The 23,614-nt window shown below is 28.5% G+C and overlaps 1 protein-coding gene across 1 annotated transcript in view; it reads right to left on the bottom strand.

Moving 5' to 3' along the window:
• Positions 1-21,512, bottom strand: part of LOC141285108 (protein FAM131A-like) — a 50,758-nt gene extending 29,246 nt beyond the window's left edge. Inside the window, exon 1 of the mRNA XM_073818160.1 lies at positions 21,367-21,512. The gene's annotated coding sequence lies outside the window, so the exon portion shown is untranslated. The remainder of the gene's footprint in view (positions 1-21,366) is intronic.
• Positions 21,513-23,614: the final 2,102 nt, after the last annotated feature.

Raw genomic sequence — 23,614 nt, 5'->3', positions numbered from 1 at the left:
TACAGAAAAAAGGTTAAATATTGTGAAATATTAATGCAATTTAAAATAGTGGTTTTCTATTTTAATACACTTTAAAATATAATTTATTTCTGAGATGCAATGCTGAATTTTGAGCATCATTACTCTAGTATTCTAGTGATTCTTCAGAAATCATTCTAATATGCTGATTTAATATGCATCATTAAAACTAAAATCAGAAAAAGATATTTTGCATAAGAAATTTAAGCAGTAATATTATTCATTTATTTATATTAAAAAAAAAAACATTTAAATAAAAATAAATAAACACTGCTGCTCAAAAGTTAGGGATCAGTAAGATTTGTAATGCTTTTTCATTGCTCATCAAGGCTGTTTATTTGATTAAAAATACAGAAAAAAGGTGTAATATTGTGAAATATTAATGCAATTTAAAATAGTGGTTTTCTATTTTAATATACTTTAAAATGTAATATTTTTTTCTGTGATGCAAAGCTGAATTTTGAGCATCATTACTCTAGTATTCCAGTGATTCTTCAGAAATCATTCTAATATGCTGATTTAATATGCATCATTAAAAATAAAATCAGAAAAAATATTTTGCATTAGAAATTTAAGCAGTAATATTATTCATTTATTTATATTTAAAAAAAAACACATTTAAATAAAAATAAATAAACACTGCTGCTCAAAAGTTAGGGATTAGTAAGATTTGTAATGCTTTTTAAAAGGAGATTTTATTGCTCATCAAGGCTGTGTTTATTTGATTAAAAATACAGAAAAAAGGTTAAATATTGTGAAATATTAATGCAATTTAAAATAGTGGTTTTCTATTTTAATATACTTTAAAATGTAATTTATTTCTGTGATGCAATGCTGAATTTTGAGCATCATTACTCTAGTATTCCAGTGATTCTTCAGAAATCATTCTAATATGCTGATTTATTTTCAGTGTTGAAAACAGTTGTGCTGCTTAATATTGTTTTTTAAACCTGTGATACTTTTTTCAGGATTCTATGATGAATAAAAAGTTAAAAAGAACTGCATTTGTTTAAAATAGAAAGGTTTTCTAACAATATACACTACATAATAAAAGTAATAAATTAGCAAATTAGAACGATTTCTGGAGGATCATGTGACACTGAAGACTGGAGTAACAGCTGATGAAAATTCAGCTTTGCATCACAGAAATAAATTACATTTTAAAGTATATTAAAATCAAAAGATGTTATTTTGAATTGCAATAATATTAAGTTTTTTCCTGTATTTTTGATAAAATAAGAGATAAAAAACCATTAAAAAAAAAATCATACTGATTTATTATGTGTTCATTATTAATGATTTTAAATAATTAAATAAAGAAAAATTAACTACAGAAGCCAATTTCCACCACTGAATAAAACATTGCAATTCTGAGAAAAAAAAGTCACAATTGTGAAATAAAAACTTGCATTTCTGACTTTTTACTCAGAATTGTGGGATATAAATTCACAAATCTAAGAAATAAAATCTGAATTGTGAGATATAAACTCGCAATTTTAAGAAATAAAGTCACAATTGTGAGTTATAAAGTCATTAGCAAGTATTAGCAATTTTGATTTTTTTCTGAGATTTATGGGATATAAACTTGCACTTTTAAGAAATAAAGTCAGAATTGTGTAATAAAATTGAGCAATTTTGATTTTTTCTGAGAATTATGGGATATAAACTTGCAATTTTAAGAAATAAAGTCAAAATTGTGTAATAAAATTGAACAATTTTGATTTTTTTCCTGAGAATTATGGGATATAAACTTGCAATTTTAAGAAATAAAGTCAAAATTGTGTAATAAAATTTAGCAATTTTGATTTTTTCTGAGAATTATGGGATATAAACTTGCAATTTTAAGAAATAAAGTCAAAATTGTGTAATAAAATTTAGCAATTTTGATTTTTTCTGAGAATTATGGGATATAAACTTGCAATTTTAAGAAATAAAGTCAGAATTGTGTAATAAAATTGAGCAATTTTGATTTTTTTCCTGAGAATTATGGGATATAAACTTGCAATTTTAAGAAATAAAGTCAGAATTGTGTAATAAAATTTAGCAATTTTGATTTTTTTTCTGAGAAATATGGGATATAAACTCTCAATTCTAAGAAAAAGTCACAATTGAAAATTATAAAGTCAGAATTATGTAATAAAATTGAGCTATTTTGATTTTTTTCTGAGAATTATGGGATATAAACTTGCAATTTTAAGAAATAAAGTCAGAATTATGTAATAAAATTGAGCAATTTTGATTTTTTTCTGAGAATTATGGGATATAAACTCGCAATTTTAAGAAATAAAGTCACAATTGAAAATTATAAAGTCAAAATTGTAAAATAAAACTTGCGATTCGGACTTTTCACTTAGAATTGTGAGATATAAACTCGCAATTCTGTGAACATATATTTTTGTTCTCCTCAGAAATAGACGTTATATCTCACAATTGTGAAAAAAAAAAAAAAGAGATACAAACTCGTTTTGAGAAAAAAAAAAATTCCAAATTACAAGATTTAAATTCAAAATTGCGAGATAAGAATTTGTAATTCCCTTTTTTATTCAGTGGTGGAAACAGGCTTCTATAATAAACTCCAGATGATCCTTGATGTCAACTAGTGGTGTAATTGTGGGTAAAAGCCAAAGAGCTAAAGCAGACGGGTCAGAGGTTAAAGCGGCTCTCCTGCGTTCCTGTTAAAAGCCTCTGTTAGATCAGGTTTGTGTTTCAGCTGTTCTCAAAGCTCTTTCCTAATGAGAGTGTGATTGTGAGTGAGTCTGGACTCCAGCAGGGGTGTTCGTTTCTCTCAATAACACCATTTAACTAATGAGAGAATTTAATGAAACGTGTCAAGAACACGTCCAGGTCACATTAAACACCATTACAGTATGAAGAAAAAAAAAAATCTTAAAAAAAAAAAAAAAAAAAAAAAAACACTTAAAGATTTAAATTGTTTAGACATTATATTAGAAACAAAGCAAACACATTTCTCCCCCCAAATTGTCATAAAAGATAATTAAGTTTTTTTAATAACAGAAAATGTTCATAAATGCTCATTAAAAATAAATAAAATATTTTCTTACTAAAATATTGGATTGCTGCAGAGATATTATATATTAAAAATATAAATATTCTATTAATAATATAAATACTATTATACTTGTTTATTATTATTATTATATAATAATCTTTTTTTTTTTTTAATGTCCGGATCAGATGATCCATTAAAAAAGAAAAAAAAAAGAAAACAATTATTTCTTCATAAAATATCCGATAGCTACAGGCATATTACATAAATAATTGATATTAAATATATTATTATATAAATATTAAATTAATAATATTTCTAATATTCATTTACCATTTAATAATTATAACAAAATTACTTATTTACTATTATAATGGTATAATATTTCATATATTGGTATATAATTATTTAAAATTAAATAAATACATTTAAAAATTAATAAAATGATTTTATTAAAAATGAATAAATAAAAAAAATGCATTTAAAAATAAAATTAATAAAAAAAAACTTAAAAAACAAATACATTTAAAAATGAATGAATACAGTTAAATACACTTAAAAATAAATTAATAAAAAAATAAATAATTTAAAAATAAATAAATACGTTTCAAAAGAAATAAAAAAAACAAACATTTAAAAATCAATAAATGCACTTTAAATAAATGCACTTAAAAAGAAAATAAAAATCAATAAATACATTTAAATGAATGAATAAATACAATAAAAAATAAATACAATTTAAAAAATGCATTTAAAAATAATAATAATTAAAAATAAATAAACAAATAAATAAATAAATAAATAAAAGAATAAAATAAATAAATCTATTTATCTATCTGAGAGCAATATCACTCTTGTAGACTTGAGATATGGCTGTATATCGTCTGACACTGAAGACTGGAGTAATGATGAAAATTCAGCTTTGGTCACAGAAATAAATTACATTTTACAACATATTCAAACATATTACAAGCAGTTATTTTAACTAAAAATATTTCAGAATTTGACTGCTTTTGCTGTACTTTGAATCAAATAAATGAAGGCTTGGTGAACAGAGAGGCTGTTATGATCTACAATAACAGCAGCGCGACTCTCTGCGTGAATCAACAGGGAGCTTCTGACTCTCAAACAGCGTTTTACAGACATTTAGTTCTAGCTGAGTGACCCACAAACAAATCAAACACCAGAAGAAAACACAGCCACGGTGTACAGTACAGAGCTGTTCAATAGTAAATACTCTGTTCCTCTCTGGCAAACCGTATCCAATCCATCTGCTCATCTATAGGCCATCTGGGGAGAAAGAATGACCTCACTGGCTCTGGACAGGAAGCGTTTGACTTCTGCGTTTGGCACCGAAACACTTTTATGAGCAGATTCTCCGTCCTTGTCCTGATAACTGTACTAAAACCATCTCCTGTACTATGTATTTACAATTATATTATTATAACAAAATTCTTTACTTGCATATAATAAATTATATACATCAATCCTAAAATAAAAAACTGTTTTATTTAATATCCCAGTACCAATAAGTAATATTAAATATTAAAAATATAATATTATACTTAATTACCATTATATTTTAAATTACATGAGAAAAAAAAAATAATAATAATAATAATAACAAAAACAATAAATAAAAATTAAAAAAAATAAATTCATTAATTTAAAAATTAATTAAAATCAATGAATTAAATATAATATTACACTTAATTACCATTATAAAATTAAATTAAAAAATAAATATAAATTAAGAAAAAAATTAATAAATAAATTAAAAAAAAAAACATTTAAAAATAAACAAATAAAAAATATAAATTAAATATTTTATTTTTTTATTTATAATAATATAAGCTTTAAAAAAAAATACATTCATTTAAAAATACACAAATAAATAAAAATACATTAAAAAAAACTTAAATTAAAATTCAAATAAATTAAAAATAAATTAATAAAAAATAAATAAAAACCAATAAATTAATTCATTTAAAAATAAATAGAATAAAAAACAATAAATTGATAAATATTAAAAACCAATAAATTAATTAATTAAAAAAATCTATTCTTTACTTGCATATAATAAATGATGATTTTCAATCCTAAAAATTAATTAATAAATTTATAAAAAAAATAAATTAAAATAAAAAAAATAAAAAATAAATTTAAAAATAAATCAAATAAAAATCAACTTAAAAAAAACAATAAATCAATTAAATAAATAAATTCATTCATTCAAAAATTTATTAATTAAAATCAATAAATTAAATATATAATATTACACTTAATTACCATTATAAAATTAAATTTAAAAAATAAATTAATAAATAAATTAATAAAAAAATTTATATAAATTAAATTTATTAAATAAATATTCATTTAAAAATAAACAAATAAATTAATAAATAAAATAACTAAATAAATTGAAAATCAAATAAATAAAAAATAAATTAATAAAAAATAAATAAAAAAACAATAAATTCATTCATTTAAAAATAAATAGAATAAAAAACAATAAATAAATTGATAAAAAAATATTAAAAACTAATAAATGAATTTAAAAAAATCTATTCTTTACTTGCATATAATAAATTATGATTTTCAATCCTAAAAATTAATTAAATTAATTAATAAAAAATGAATTAAAAAAAATTAAAATAAATAAATAAATACATTTAAAAATTCATTTAAAAAAATAAAAATAAATAAAATAAATAAAATTAATTAATTAATTAAAAATAAATAAATGAATTAACTAAAAATAACTAACCAACTAACTAACTAACCAACCATCTATCTATAGGTCACCTGGGGAGAAAGAATGACCTCACTGGCTCTGGATAGGAAGCGTTTGACTTCTGCGTTTGGCACCGAACCGCTTTTACAAGCGGACTCTCCGTCCTTGTCCTGATAACTGTAGCGAAACCATCTCCTGTCCTCGTCCTCTCCGCACGACGGTGGAAGTTATAAAGCGTCCGCAGGTCAGAGCTGATGTAATCTCAGTCCGCTGATGGGTTTCGACACTCTTACGCTTTGGGAAGTCAATTTTGAGATAATAAAAAGACTAGGAGTCAAAACGCAGCTGCTATAATCTTTGTGAAGCGGATTTGAAAGGTTCCTTAAGCCAAGAAACAATTGATGGCAATAAAGAACATTTATTGTAAGTGTAGTTTACAGTAATTCTTTACAGATACATGACAAAACAACAACCAAAAAAAAAAAAAGTTATCAAAAGTGTGTATTATATGTGAAATTATTTAACTACATAATAACAATTATATTAATATTAAATAAAATTATACTATTAAAAATATTATCATTTTAATTAAATTAAATGAATAAAAACAAATAAATAAATACAAATAATGAGGGGAAAAAAGGAATGTTCTTTCTAAAATATCTTGTTGTGGTATATTATATAAATAAATAATATTAAATATGTAACAACAATTTAAACATATTATAATGAATTACGTGAATATTAAGAATATTAAGTTTTAATTACTAATATTGTGTCAATTAAAATAATTTAAAAAATTCTTATTATTTGAATTTATTTATTTTTGTTTATTTATATTAATTTAATAAGTAAATGAATAAAAATAACATTTTGTAAGTGTATATATATATATATATATATATATATATTTTTTTTTTTTTTTTTTTTTTTAACTCACGTAAAACACAAAAATAAATATAGATGGGCACAGAAGATATATAGTTAAAGATTAGGAAATATTATAACAGATTTTTTTTTTTTTTTTTTAATTATAATTATTAAAAATTAAATGTATTTTTTTAAAATCAATGTCTTTTAGAAAAGATTAGGAAATAATATATTTATCAATTTTTTATATATATTTAATTGTAATTATCAAAAAAGTATTATGATTATTATACATTGTATGGGTTGGTAAAAAAAATTAAATCTTAATTTTAGTTTTAAAATAACTGATTGCTATGGGATGTTATATAAATAAACAAACGACATAAATATAAAATATTTTATTATTATTACTATTATTAAAAAAAACTTCATGTTTAAAAAAAATCTTCTTCTATAAGACATTGATTTAGGAAATTATATGTAACCATTTTTATATGTATATAAAAAGAATATTTAAAAAATAAATAATGAATGAAAAAATATCAATGTCTTGTAGAAAAAGATTAATAAATAATTTATTAATTAAATTATATTTAATTTTTCAATAATTTTTTTATTAATGTATTTAAGAAAATCTATATCTTATAGAAAAAGTTTAAGAAATTATGTAACTTATGTAACTTAACTTAAATTGTAACTTAAATTATGTAATCTTTTTTTTTTTTTATATATGTAAAATGCAATTTTTGCATTGACAAAATAATAATAATAAATAAATAAATAGTATCTTTTGACTCTAATAACAAAGCTGCCAAAAGGGTATTTTGGAAGTGATGCAATAAAAAAATAAAATAAATAATAATAATAATAAAAAAAACTTTTGGCTCTCCAAAGAAATTAAGTTACCATTATTTACTAGAACCATTATTTTTCTTTTTTCAATTTAATCATCTAAAGAACATTTTACACCAATAAAAACCTGGAAATGTTCAATGAACGTTAAAGTTTCTTCACCAATAAACAACCTTCATTATAAGTGCCGTGTATTCCTTAGAAAAACAGCAAAACAAAAGAAAGGTGATCAGTTCTCGCCCCGACGGATCTCAACCTTAACCGGCACGTTTATGGCCAATTAACAGGACAAGCCGACGCAGGGGTAATGGTGCGTGCGGGTTTGAGCTCCGGTGTCCTGATACGTCATTAATAATTACAGCAGCAGATTAAAAAACGATTTGCATGGTGAAAATAAATCTGAGGTCATTTGTTCGGGACTCTCGGAGTGGAAAGGCGTTGGATTTAGTTTTTTCCGTGCTCACTTCATGTTCAGAACATGAGGAAAGACCTGGATGCTCATCACGATGGACAAAAGTGCTCAAATTAAATGAACGTCAATGTCAAGGTGGTCCAGATCATGTATTATATAGGATGCATACAGGTGTCTCTAAGAATAGGGACACTTTCTGGAATTGTTCCCTTTGTTTTTATATCTCTAGTCAGGAAATTTGTAATTTTTCTCAGGAATGTCATGCAAAATTTTTTTTATAAAAATGTCACAAAAAAAAAAAAAAAAAAAAAAAAAGAAGTACAATATTTACATATTACATTTAATTGCAATGATTTGAAACATCTCTGGAATAAAATGTCAGGTCAATATAATACCATGCATTTCATAGTATATATTTTCTTAATACAGCTTGATTGGAAATAATGCATTGATATTTTTGGTAACGTTTTATAATAAGGTTAAAATTACTTGACATTAACAATGGAAATTACTTCTAAAAAAAATTATCAATGTTAGTTAATGCTAATTTAAACATTTACTAATACATTATTAAAATCAAAAGTTGCATCTGATATATATACACACACACTAAATATAAATTATAAAAATTAAATTATATTTATTACTCATAATATAATTGCATCTGTTATATAATAAAAAATAAAAAAATAAACAATAAATAAAAAGAAGAATTAATAACTAAAAAAAGAATTAATTAATAAAAAAATAACTAAAAAAGAATAAACAAATAAATAAATATTAAACAATAATAATTAAACAAATAATTACAAGTAATAAAATATTTATTATATATTTAATTATATTTTATTATTTAATAGTATTTAATTGAACTGGGTTAATGTGAACCAAGAATATAATAGCATAATTTTTATTAAAATTAATTGCATTTATTAAAAAATAAATAAAAATTTAATAAATAATTTATTTATATAGTGATTTTGCTGACGCTTAAAGCATTGCCATATTTTCAATATTGATCAAAAGTGATTAAAAAAACAATTAAAAAAAGATAAATATGAATGTCTTAATCGAGCACAAGATATTAAATATAAATCATTAAAATAATAATAATATAATTACAGCTGTAAGATAATTACAATAATTAAATGTGTATTATATATAATTACATTATATATTACATATATAATTAAAAAATAAATAATTACAAGTAATAAAATATGTATTTAATTATATTTTATTTAATATTATTAATTGACATGGGCTAAAGTGAAAAAAATAAAATAATAATAAGTTTATTAAAATGTATTCAATTCATTAATAAAAATAATTAATTATTTATATAGTGCTATATAAATGATTACAATTAATAAAATATTATATATTTAATTATATATTTTTATCTATCATTTAATTTACCTGGGTTAATGTGAACCAAAAGTAATAATACTTTTATTAAAATTAATTTAATAAAATAATTACATACAATATAAATTGCATCTGTGATATAATTATAAGTGCTTTATACACTTTAAGAGGGAAACTAATAACATTAATAAAGATTAATAAATAACAAATGTCTAGCTCATTGTTAGTTGATGTTAGCTAAACTAATTTTACTAATGTTACCATATTTTTAACACTGATCAAAAGTTATTTAAAAAAAATAAATAAATAAATAAACAGGATAAATATTTTACAACACAAGCTTTGAAATGATTTACTCTTTCAAAGTTTCAAAAGTTTACCAATTATTTTTAAGACAGATTTTTATATTTAAAACTGAATGCCATAATCTTGAAGATGCTATAAAATCAATGCATTGTAAAAAGTTTCCAAATCACTTTTAATGTGACCTTCGTAAATTAAATCAAAAGCTCAAATCTGTTTGTTCAGAAACACCCTCTGACGCAGTCACCAGATGATACGGCAGTAATTGTCATTGACATGCTGTAAATGAAGACAGGGACAAGGGCGAAACGCACGAGATCTGCTGTTTACTGCATACTGTACATGCAGAACGACTGCATCGCCTCCATTGCCTCACAACCCAGACCATTGTAACCTGAGCCGAGCATTCAGCGTGTGATGAACGAGCGCTGAAGCAGGGTTAATGCAGATGCATGCAGAAGCAGTGACTCTGAAGCGTGCAAATCTGGCCTGATCATTGAAAAGCACTGCAATGCCAATGCATCCATGCACTCGCAAACCCTGCAGTTTGTGCACGTCTCCGTCTCTCCGTCAGAAGTGTGTGTGGGCTGCAGTCGGACTCGGGTTTCTGCTGCGAGCTGCTTTCATGCTCGGAGGAAAACGGAGCGTGCGATTCTCACCTACTGGCGTTCTGGAGGCGGCGCAACCCATGCTCCGGGTAATTAGGTGGCCAAACGCAAACCATGAACGGATTTGAGCCGCACGAATGCAAAGAGATGGCAGAAGAGCTTGCGGAGCCTTCTCTCCATCTCTCTTCCTCTCCTGCTGTTCTCACAAATATCCAGTGCGCGCTAGTTTCACAACTACAGTCCTGCGCTGGAGGAAAACTGGACGGACGCTCCCAAACATGTGTGGACTAAACCAGTCTTTCTCCCAAATGCAAATGGACTTAAATGCTGTTCTCTACATATACAGACTATACTACATTTCTGCAAACACAAACCCAATAACAACAGTTTAGTCCAGATTTAAGTGGAAGAAAGGCAGTTTAGTCCATATATTTGAACCAAAATATGTTTTTTAGTGCCTTAACGTGTGGAAAAAAAGACAAATTCTCCCAAAAACTGCCTTCTATATTGAGAAGTTTTAGTAAACCAACTGTTTTCCAGTTAAAATACCAATTAAACTGACGCTCTCAAAGAAATATGAACTAAACCGGCATTTCTCCCAAATGCAAATGGTTTAATTTGTCATTTTTCACACATATATGGACAAAACTACGTTTTTTCAAACATTAAGGCACTAAAAACCATAGCTAGGTTCAAATACATGGACTAAACTGCATTTCTTCCACTTAAATATGGACTAAAACGGTTTTCCAGTTAAAATACCAATTAAAGTGACACTCTCAAATAAATATGAACTAAACCTGCATTTCCCCCAAATGCAAATGGTTTAATTTGTCATTTTTTGAAACATATATGGACTAAACTACATTTTTTCAAACATTAAGGCACTAAAAACCATAGTTTGGTCCAAATACATGGACTAAACTGCATTTCTTCCACTTAAATATGGACTAAACTACGTTTTTTCAAACATTAAGGCACTAAAAACCATAGTTTGGTCCAAATACATGGACTAAACTGCCTTTCTTTCACTAAAATATGGACTACACAAACAGTTTTCCAGTTAAAATACCAATTAAACTGACGCTCTGAAACAAATATGAACTAAACCTGCATTTCTCCCAAATGCAAATGGTTTAATTTGTCATTTTTCACACATATATGGACTAAACTACGTTTTTTCAAACATTAAGGCACTAAAAGCCATAGTTTGGTCCAAATACATGGACTAAACTGCCTTTCTTTCACTAAAATATGGACTACACAAACAGTTTTCCAGTTAAAATACCAATTAAACTGACGCTCTGAAACAAATATGAACTAAACCTGCATTTCTCCCAAATCCAAATGGTTTAATTTGTCATTTTTCACACATATATGGACTAAACTACGTTTTTTCAAACATTAAGGCACTAAAAGCCATAGTTTGGTCCAAATACATGGACTAAACTGCCTTTCTTTCACTAAAATATGGACTACACAAACAGTTTTCCAGTTAAAATACCAATTAAACTGACGCTCTGAAACAAATATGAACTAAACCTGCATTTCTCCCAAATCCAAATGGTTTAATTTGTCATTTTTCACACATATATGGACAAAACTACGTTTTTTCAAACATTAAGGCACTAAAAGCCATACTTTGGTCCAAATACATGGACTAAACTGCCTTTCTTTCACTAAAATATGGACTACACAAACAGTTTTCCAGTTAAAATACCAATTAAACTGACGCTCTGAAACAAATATGAACTAAACCTGCATTTCTCCCAAATCCAAATGGTTTAATTTGTCATTTTTCACACATATATGGACAAAACTACGTTTTTTCAAACATTAAGGCACTAAAAGCCATAGTTTGGTCCAAATACATGGACTAAACTGCCTTTCTTTCACTAAAATATGGACTACACAAACAGTTTTCCAGTTAAAATACCAATTAAACTGACGCTCTGAAACAAATATGAACTAAACCTACATTTCTCCCAAATGCAAATGGTTTAATTTGTCATTTTTCACACATATATGGACTAAACTACGTTTTTTCAAACATTAAGGCACTAAAAGCCATACACTGTAAGCAAGCCCGGATTAACCATACGGGCAACTGGGCAATTGCCCAGGGGCCCACGACATCTAAAGGGCCCAGGACAGCAAGGGCACGAGCAAAATAAATTGCCTTATGTTATTTATCTTATTTACACGAAGGCATGTCATTTCTGTCTCTATAGTCGCGCGTTTATAATGTCTCCTCCGCGAAAACACGGACGGGATCGCGCACTCCATTCATAAAAACGGAATTTACTATAGCGCGGAATACCACGGAATTCGTCGATTTTTGGATTAATAAATCAAAAGTTGGTCTGTCACTTAATTCAAATCGCGATATTGACTACTGTCTGTGAAAACTGAAATGCAAAAAGACCGTTTTAATATGAATGGTGGAGACGCGTTTTCTTTTACTGCGCGCGTACTGAAGCACGCGTGACGCTCACGTTAATTTTTTGCATTTGCACCTCACATGAACAGATAAACTCAATCTCCAAAACTGCTGTGAGTGTCACTTTTACCGTTTCATTTAAGAAAACTAGCATCATATCATAGTGTACACACAGAAACTTCACGGCAACCTGTCAAAATAAAAGAACGGTTCAACATGTAACAACAATATTAGTCTTGTATTCCTTTTGTACAGTATAATGTAGGTGTTTATATATTCCTATTTAAATAATTTACATAAAACAATATATATGATAAAAAAAAAAATATTACAACAAGATTAACCACTTAATTGTAGAAAAAAAATACTACAATTATTATTTAAACGTTTTAAACTGAATATAATTTTTCTTCCATGTATTGATTTTAACAGTAAACCTCTGTTTGTTTGCCAAAAATTAAAAGGGTTTATTTTTCATTTGATTAAAAATAAATAAATGTTTATGCTTTCATTTGATTATCAGAAAAATTAAAACACATAAGAATTTCTAAAAAAAAAAAAAAAAAAAGATTGTTCAAAATGTTAAAATAGAGAGTTTTGGACTTATTTTTCACTGAAATAAATGTTTTCGTTTTTACACAAAGTAGGCTAAAGTACCGGGAAAAAAAGTAATGTTGGCTACTGGCAAATGGTTTGAAAGTGGTTGCTTATCTATTCATTTTTTGTGAAAATGGAGGATACTTCCCTCCCTCTCAATGTAGTGGGTCAATTTTACCAGATTATACTGTACAGATGCTGATGTGTTTTGTTTTCATAGCATCATATGTGAGTGAATGTCTTTGATAGGGCACATAGTAGTGCATTTGTAGTTCTATAAGCATTTAAATATTTGTAAATCAAAATATGATGACAGTAAGGATTTGAAGTATTGAATATATTTACTGTATATTACAGTAATATATTCTATATATGACCATATTATGGTGATCCTGGGGTCGTGATGATGGGCCCTTGAATATTGTTGCCCAGGGTACAACAAAGTGTTAATCTGGCCCTGACTGTAAGAAATGATTCTGTGGTCATGTAGATTTGAATTAATGTTTTTGGTTAAAATGTATTCAATATAATTGTGTTTTGGATTTTGAGGCAAATATTTAATTAAATTTCAAATAAAAATGTTTGGAATAAAATCTACCCATTGTAGTTAAATAAAACTTAAGCATTATATTTATCTAATTCCAAATGGAGAGAATATTGAGTGAATTCAAATTAATGTAATCAGGCAAATTTTAATTGAAAAGCACTTCCTGTCAAGGCTCGACTTTTTTTAAAAAAAAGAAAAAAAATGCAGCCGGCTAACGTTACCTAGCCACAAGGCATTTGAAGAGACAGTGAATGTTCGTCTTCTTCCACATTGCTTATCTTGCAAAATTTAACTGGTTGACTAAGGTAAGAAAACTTCTTTTGTTATCACTGGGCTAGTGAAGAACGCATGTAGTGGTATATTACAATATAAAATGAGTTATCACAGAAATAGAGACTCAGCAGCAACACAAAGTTGGCTTCTGTTGAAAGGCTATATAACTAATGTAACGTAGAAACTTAGTGTGATTTTGCTGCGCTATAATATGAACACAGGATTATACATTTTGTAAGAATTCTTATGTATTGAAGTCAAACTTTTATATTGAAGGATGTGGGTTAGCATTTCCACTAACTTATCATGGTTCCTAGGTCCTTTGCGTGTTAATATCATATCCTCAGTATGTTTTTATGAAATTGCGTTAAAAAGTACATTGGGTTTAATTTTAAGGTTCCATAAAGAGAAATAGTTGGGGTTATCGCTGGAAGAGCATCTTATATTTCAAGACGGCACTTGACGCACTTCTGTTGGCTTTTCTTCCCGTGGAGCTCGTCTTCCCGAGGCAGGTAACGTAAATTCTCACTGTTGTTTCACTGTTTTGTTGCAACTTGCAAATTTGAAGGTAACTTAGCTAAATCCAGGCGAAGTCAGTCTATTAACAGTGTTACGTTTTAGAGCCGCAATTTTATTTATTTTCATGCATAAATCTGTTAATTTTAGTGTGGTAATGTCGCGGCTAGCACTTAAGTTAGTTAGTTAACGTAACTTTAGCAGGATGGGTGGACGCTTAACATGCCACAAACTCTTTTACAGCTAAATCGTACATTAAAAGTTTCTGAAAACATTTTATCATTTTATCATTTTAAAATCCCTCATTACAATGGAAGAACATTTGTAGACTACAAAACATCAAAATAGAGAAGAAAACAAAGCAAAGAACAATTTGAACCCAAGGCCTGCGAGAAAATAAAATTAAAATTAAAAAAATAAAATAGATTTATAAGCTATGAAAACAATAATGAATGTATTTTCTAGTAATGTGAAATGCTTGCAATATATTTCTGACAGTTTTATACTAAGACAATAACAATTTCATGTTGCAGGACACTGAGAACTTAGAGGAACTTGAACGGGTCATAATGGCCATTACTGTGACCCCAAAGCCTGGAGCTTCTACAAGCAACAGCCCAAAGAACATTGGGATCGTCATAGAGGGTGTGGAAGTCATCACAGGACTTGGAGATATTGCAAGGGCTTGCTCTCTCCTCCTTGGCTTGACCTACGCGCTGAATTTCGATTATCCCAGACAGCTGAAGTACACCTTTGAGGTGTTCCAAAAACTTTTCTTGGAACTGGATGATTCAAAGCTTTCAAACAAAGTCCAGTCCCTCAAGAGCAAACTTCTGGCTTGAAATGAGACTGTATTACAGTGCAGACTTTGTGCTACACAATGTCCATCTTCTACAGAGCTTGAGAATTGCACATTTGAAAGTGCCATGTTTGTAAGTTGGCACTGATTTGTCCCACAAATGTCGAGACATTTCGATTGTTCTAAGTTCCAAGTACAAATGTATTTTACTCTTGTTCAATTTGCACTTTTATGATTTGTTTTGGCACATTCCATTATGGAGTATTTTTCTTTAAGATCAATATTGCTCTTTTTTTTTAAATAGCTGAAGTTAACATTTTGTCCTTTTCATAGTTCTGGTTTTAAATGCGTGAGCAAACTTCTGGCTTGAAAATGAGACTGTAGTTGCAGTGTACATGTTTAGCTACACAATGTTTAGCTTCTACAGAGCTTGGGAATTGCTATGTTATAGTGCTATGTTTGTAAGTTAGCACTGATTTGGACTCTTATCCCACGAATATCTTTGAGATTTCTAGTTACGAAAGGTACGAAATGTTTTTTACTCCGTACAAATTACACTTTTCTGCTTTTGTTTTGATACATGCACCTCTGGAGGATTTTTCTTTAAGATCATTATTGACCCAATTTAGTGGCTAAGTGAGGTGAGAAAGCATGGAAACAGGTTTATGGACACATCACCATTCTGTAATATGGCTTTTATTTTTGTTTTTACAAAATATTTTGAAGTTAGCATTCTGTCCTTTTCAAATATCTGGTTTGAAATGCAAGATCCAACTTCTGGCTTGAAATGAGACTGTGGTTACAGTGTACAATGATATGCTACAGTGTGTTGAAAGCACAAAAGTGAATTGTTAATAAAATTCTTATTTGACTATTTAAGTTCTGTACTTTCTGGGCCATATTATTCATAAGAAAGGAATGTTTAGATTTAATTCATTGCATTGATTAAATTTAAATCAATGTGCAGATTAATGTAGATGATGATTACTCAATTATGATATGTAGAATTAAATTAATTTTTATTAGTACTATTTACACATTAGGGAGTTTATCTTTTAAATTAAATCAATATTTTTGTTTAGGTTTTAATTAATTCTGTACTGTTTTCTATTCAAATCTACTCATATTAAATGGATAACTATTAAGGGTCTCATTTAATTAATATTTACTCAATACCAAACCTTGTGAAATTTAATTAATAATATTGCTTGTAATCTGTTGCCTCATTTTTATTAATTAGATATGGTGTATCTTTTCTTACAGTGTAGTTTGGTCCAAATACATGGACTAAACTGCCTTTCTTTCACTAAAATATGGACTACACAAACAGTTTTCCAGTTAAAATACCAATTAAACTGACGCTCTGAAACAAATATGAACTAAACCTGCATTTCTCCCAAATCCAAATGGTTTAATTTGTCATTTTTCACACATATATGGACAAAACTACGTTTTTTCAAACATTAAGGCACTAAAAGCCATAGTTTGGTCCAAATACATGGACTAAACTGCCTTTCTTTCACTAAAATATGGACTACACAAACAGTTTTCCAGTTAAAATACCAATTAAACTGACGCTCTGAAACAAATATGAACTAAACCTGCATTTCTCCCAAATCCAAATGGTTTAATTTGTCATTTTTCACACATATATGGACTAAACTACGTTTTTTCAAACATTAAGGCACTAAAAGCCATAGTTTGGTCCAAATACATGGACTAAACTGCCTTTCTTTCACTAAAATATGGACTACACAAACAGTTTTCCAGTTAAAATACCAATTAAACTGACGCTCTGAAACAAATATGAACTAAACCTGCATTTCTCCCAAATGCAAATGGTTTAATTTGTCATTTTTCACACATATATGGACTAAACTACGTTTTTTCAAACATTAAGGCACTAAAAGCCATAGTTTGGTCCAAATACATGGACTAAACTGCCTTTCTTCCACTTAAATATGGACTAAAACGGTTTTCCAGTTAAAATGCCAATTAAAGTGACACTCCCAAAAATATAAAGAGTAAATCAGTGGTTCTTCCAGACCCAAATAGATTTAACTGCTGTTCTTAATACAATTACTGACTAAACTACATTTCTCCAAACACACTAAAATGGTTGTTCACCACAAATGTACAGACTAACCCCAAATGCAAAGACTAAAAACTATAGTTTGGTCCAAATATTTGGACTAAGCCACCTTTGTCCCAAAAACTGCCTTTCTCCTTTATAAATATGGACCAAACTAACCATTTTCCAATTAAAAAACCCCTGCATTTTCCCCAAATGGTTGTTCTCCTCACATATATGGAATAAACTAATTTTTTTCAAACACTAACACACTAAAAAACATTGTTTAGGCCAAATATACTAATTAAACTGAAGTTCTCAAACACATACAGACTAACCCACTCTTTCTCCCAAATGCAAATTAATTAAACTGCTGTTCTTCATAAATACTGACCAAACTACATTTCTGCACACAAAAACCCACTAAAGACAGTTGTTCGCCACAAATACAGACTAAATAAGATTTCAGACTAATGTGTTGTTCTTCAAGACACAATGAATGAAACAGACTTTTCTCCCAAATGCAAAGACTACACTGTTTTTGGCCACAAATAAAGACAAAACTGCAGTTTTTATCCGTATATGGACCAAGCTCTTCAAACACACTAAACTATTTGGTTTGGTCCAAACATTTTAACTAAAACACGTTTCTCTCAAAAAACTGCCTTTCTTCTATATAAGTTAAAAGTTATAGTTAAAAATACCAACTAAACTCACGCTCTCAAACATGTACAGACTAAAACGCATACGGACTAAACCAGCATTGCTCCTGAACGCAAATTGATTGAAGTGTTGTTCTCCACAAATATGGACTAAAACACAATTTTTGCAAACATAAATGCTCAAAAGGACTGAAACAAGTTCTCCAGATTACAAAAACAGGCTACATTTCTGCAAACACACTAAAATTGTCATTTGACACAGATTTTTCAAACTCATTCAAACAAAGACTGACTAGGAAAGACTAAACTGTGCTTTTCCCAGACTAAACTACCTTCCAGACACATACTGTATGAACAAAACCAACCTTCCCCAAATGCTTTTGGCTACACATATATATATAGAGAAAACAGCATTTTTTCAAACACAGACCAACTAACTGGCTGTTTGCCATAAATATACAGAATGAACTGCCTTTCTTCCAAACGCATATGGACTAAACCAACTGTTCACCATTAAAAACAAACAACTAAACCAGTTTAACTGAAGATCAAACATATGCAGACTACAGGATTTCTTCAAATGCAAAGAGACTACTGTTCTATTAACTATTGTTCTCCACACATTAATGGACTAAACTACATTTCTGCAAACACAAACATGCTAAAAATGGTTGTTCACCACAAATACACACTAAACAACCTTTCCTAAAAACACCTTTTTTCCAGACACATATGGACTAAACAGACTGTTCTCCAGTTTAAAAAAAAAAAACTACACCAGCATTTCTCCCAAATGCAAACAGACTAAACTGTTGTTCTCTACAAAAATATGGACTTAACACTGTTCGCCACAAACATACAGACTAAACCTAGTCACAAAACATAAAGACTAAACCTGACTTATCTCAAACACATACAGATTATCATTTTTTTATGCCAAAAATCATTAGGATATTGAGTAAAGATGATGTTTCATGAAAATATTTAGTAAATTTCCTACCGTAAATATCAAAACTTCATTTTTGATTAGTAATATGCATTGCTAAAAACTTCCTTTAGACAACTTCATAGGCGATTTTCTCAATATTTAGTTTTTTGCACCCTTAGATTTCAGATGTTCAAGACAAATATGAATGAAACCAGCTTTTCTACCAAATGGGAAGACTATAGACTAAACTGCCTTTTTTCCCCAGACACATATGGACTAAACTGACTGTTCTCCAGTTAAAAAAACAAAAACAGCCAATACAGACTATACCAGCATTTCTCCCAAATGCAAATAGACTAAACTGTTGTTCGCCACAAACATACAGATTATCATTTTTTATGCCAAAAATCATTAGGATATTGAGTAAAGATGATGTTTCATGAAAATATTTAGTAAATTTCCTACCGTAAATAATCAAAACTTCATTTCTGATTAGTAATATGCATTGCTAAAAACTTCTTTTAGACAACTTTACAGGCGATTTTCTCAATATTTAGATTTTTTTGCACCCTCAGATTGCAGATTTTCAAGACTAATGAATAAAACCAGCTTTTTCTACCAAATGTGAACGGTAGGACACATATGGACTAAACAAGCTGTTCTCCAGAACAAAAACAGACTAAACAGTTGTTCTTATATAGGCAAATATGAACGAAACCAGCTTTTTTACTAAATAAAAGATTTGAAATACATTCATACAAATCTGCTTTTTTTGCGTCCTTAAACTAAACTGAGCCTCTCTCAAAAATATGAAGACTTAAAACTGCTGGTTTTCCCAGACTATGCAGATTAAAAACACATACATGCCGTTCATTAAAGACTAAAATATCCATCGGCAGTTTTTCCAACACACATACAGTCTATAGAATACAGACTACACCAGCATTTCTCCCAAATGCAAACAGACTGAACTGTTGTTCTCCACAAAAATATGGACTTAACACTGTTGTTCGCCACAAAGAGACTAAACCTGACATATTATCCCAAACACGTACAGATTATCATTTTTTATGCCAAAAATAATTAGGATATTAAGTAAAGATCATGTTCCGTGAACATTTTGTATTTGTTATTTTGTATTTCACATTTTGTAACATGTTTCCTAACGTAAATATATCAAAGCTTAATTTTTGATTAGTAATATGCATTGCTAAAAACTTCATTTGGACAACTTTATAGGCAATTTTCTCAAAATTTAGATTTTTTGCACCCTCAAATTGCAGATTTTCAAAACAATATGAATGAAACCAGCTTTTCTTCCAAATGTGAAGGCTAAGACTAAACTGCCTTTCTTCCAGAAACATACGTACCAAACAAGCTGTTTTTCAGTTACAAAACCAACTAAATGAATGCCCTCAAATATATAGACACTAAACAAGCTGTTCACCAGAACAAAAACAGACTACACTGTTGTTCTTATATGTGACCCTGGACCACAAAACCAGTCTTAAGTCGCTGGGGTATATTTGTAGCAATAGCCAAAAATACATTGTATGGGTCAAAATTATTGATTTTTCTTTTATGCCAAAAATCATTAGGAAATTAAGTAAAGATCATGTTCCATGAAGATCTTTTGTAAAATTCCTACTGTAAACCTATCAAAATGTAATTTTTGATTAGTAATATGCATTGTTAAGAACCTAATTTGGACAACTTTAAAGGTGATTTTCTCAGGATTCCAGATTTTCAAATAGATGTATGTATCTCGGCCAAATATTGTCCTATCCTAACAAACCATACATCAATAGAAAGCTTATTTACTGAGCTTTCATATTATATATACATCTCAGTTTTGTAAAATTTAACCTTATGACTGGTTTTGTGGTCCAGGGTCACATATAGGCAAATATGAACAAAACCAGCTTTTCTACCAAATAATATAAAGATGAAAAAGTCTTTTTTGCATTCTTGACAAACTAAACCGAAGCTCTCTCAAAAATATAAAGACTTAAAAGTGCTGATTTTCCCAGACTATGCAGAATAAAAACATACATGCCCTGCTTTAAAGACTAAAATATCTACAGTTTTTCCAACACACATGTAGTCTATTAAACATCTGTTTTCCTGAAAACAAACTGTCATTCCTAATATATACACATTAAATTGCTGTTATTCAAACGTGCACAGATTAAACCAGCTGTTCACCACACATTAAAACACCAAACCAGCTGTTTCACAACAAATTGCACTTGACAGAGACTAAGCTATCTTGCTATTAAAATGGAAACGCATGAAGGTTTAATTCAATTATAACAAGTGAGGTCTATTATATATAGCCTACAGTTGATCAGTGAATCTCACCTCTAGATGATGCGGGTCGGATTGATCCTCGAGTTCTCGCGCATTGGCGTCTCCTGCGGCTCGGTTCCGTTCACACCCCCGTCAAGTCCAAACACACACCGGTACGAAACCCTCCGTGAGCGAACGGCTCCGTTCTTTCTCCCTCCTGCGAGCTGGAGGAACTGAAGGCTGAGGATCACATGCGAAAACGAGCTTTATAAGGGAGCCGCAGGATGCGCAAAGAGCTCTGATTGGACAGATCCTGCGCTGACTCCGCCCACAACATATTGATGGACGTGCGGCTGCTTGAGAAAGAAGTAAAGCGTGTTTACTCAACTAGAGTCTCAAATTACCTTTTGACTGAAAATGTCTCCAGAAATTAAATATATATATATATATATATAATTTAAGTGAAATAGAATAGAAGAGATTCCAAAAAAATTGCTAAAATGTGACCCTGGACCACAAAACCAGTCATAAGGTAAAATTTTACAAAACTGAGATATATACATCATATGAAAGTTCAATAATTAAGCTTTCTATTGACGTATGTTTTGTTTGGATAGGACAATATTTGGCTGAGATACATCTATTTGAAAATCTGGAATCTGAGGGTGTAAAATACTGAGAAAATCACCTTTAAAGTTGTCCAAATGAAGTTCTTAACAATGCATATTACTAATCAAAAATTACATTTTGATATATTTACAGTAGGTATTTTACAAAAAATCTTCATGGAACATGATTTTTACATAATTTCCTAATGATTTTTGGCATAAAAGAAAAATCAATAATTTTGACCCATACAAAGTATTTTTGGCTATTGCTACAAATATACCCCAGCGACTTAAGACTGGTTTTGTGGTCCAGGGTCACAAATATGTTTCCAAATTTTTAAACAGTAAGATTTTTAATGTTTTAATGTAAGAAAAGTATTTTCTGCTCACCAAGCCTGCATTTATTTGATCTAAGGTACAGCAAAAACTGTAAAATTTTGAAATATTTTTACTATTTAAAATAGCTGTTTTCTATTTGAATGTATTTTAAAATGTAATTTATTTGTGTGATTTCATCTGAATTTTCTGCATCATTACTCCAGTCTTGAGTGTCACATGATCCTTCAGAAATCATTCTAATATTCTGATTTATTCTCATTTTTTATTATTATTATGTTGAAAACAGCTGAGTAGAATTTTTTAGGTTTGATGAATAGAAAGCTTAGAAAAACAGCATTTGTCTGAAATCAAAATCTTTTATAACACCTCTATCATCACTTTTTTAATCAATTTAAAGCATCCTTGCTAAATAAAAGTATTAATTTCTATAATTTCTTTCAGAAAATGTAGAATGACTCCAAAATTTTGAATGATATAGTGTTAAAATTTCCAAAAGCTTTTTATTTCCGATAAATGCTGAACTTTGGATCTTACTATTTATCAAAGAATCCTGAAAAAATGTACTCAACCGTTTAAAATATTGATGATGATAATAATAATAATAAATGTTTCTTGAACAGCAAATTATAATGATTTCTAAAGGACCATGTGACACTGAAGACTGGAGTAATGATGGTGAAAATTCAGCTTTGATCACAGAAACAAATTAAATTAAAAAAATATTCAAATAAAAGAAATTTTATTTTAAATAACAAATATATTTCACAATATTACAGCTTTTGCTGTACTTTGAATCAAATGAATGCAGGCTTGGTGAGCAGAAGAGACATCTTTATAAAACATAAAAAATAAAAAAACACTGGCAGTGTATATTTTTAACTTTTGTATAAAAACTAAAAATAAACATTTTTTTAAATCAACTTTAAATGCATTTTGCCCATTAGATAAAAAACATACAACACATAATTTAAATAAAAATCAGCAAGGAACATATTTCACAATGCAATATGCATATTAATATATAAATATATTTATATACATATATAAATAAACATATTAATATATTTTGTCATAATTTAAAATATTTTAAAAACAATAGAAGCTGCTAACAATGTCTCTATTTAGTAGGTATCTACTGTATAAATCAGTGTGTTTCTGTGAGTCAGATTTTCTCTTAAGTCAGCAAGTTTAACCTCCATCCATCTCTCATTCGCTCACAGGGGAAGCGAGTGCAATAATTCTCTTACTTGTGCAACATCTTGATCTGAACACTTGCTCGGGTCTCTGGGGTGATCGCAGATGCGAGGCTTGTTTACACCGCGGTAAAAGCGCGTGCTCGTCTCTTCTCTTTGATACGGACGCGCTCGGCCTCT

This window comes from Garra rufa, chromosome 14 (assembly GCF_049309525.1).
Source record: "Garra rufa chromosome 14, GarRuf1.0, whole genome shotgun sequence".
Taxonomy (NCBI): Eukaryota; Metazoa; Chordata; class Actinopteri; order Cypriniformes; family Cyprinidae; genus Garra; species Garra rufa.
This window is presented reverse-complemented; position numbering and strand designations above follow the sequence as displayed.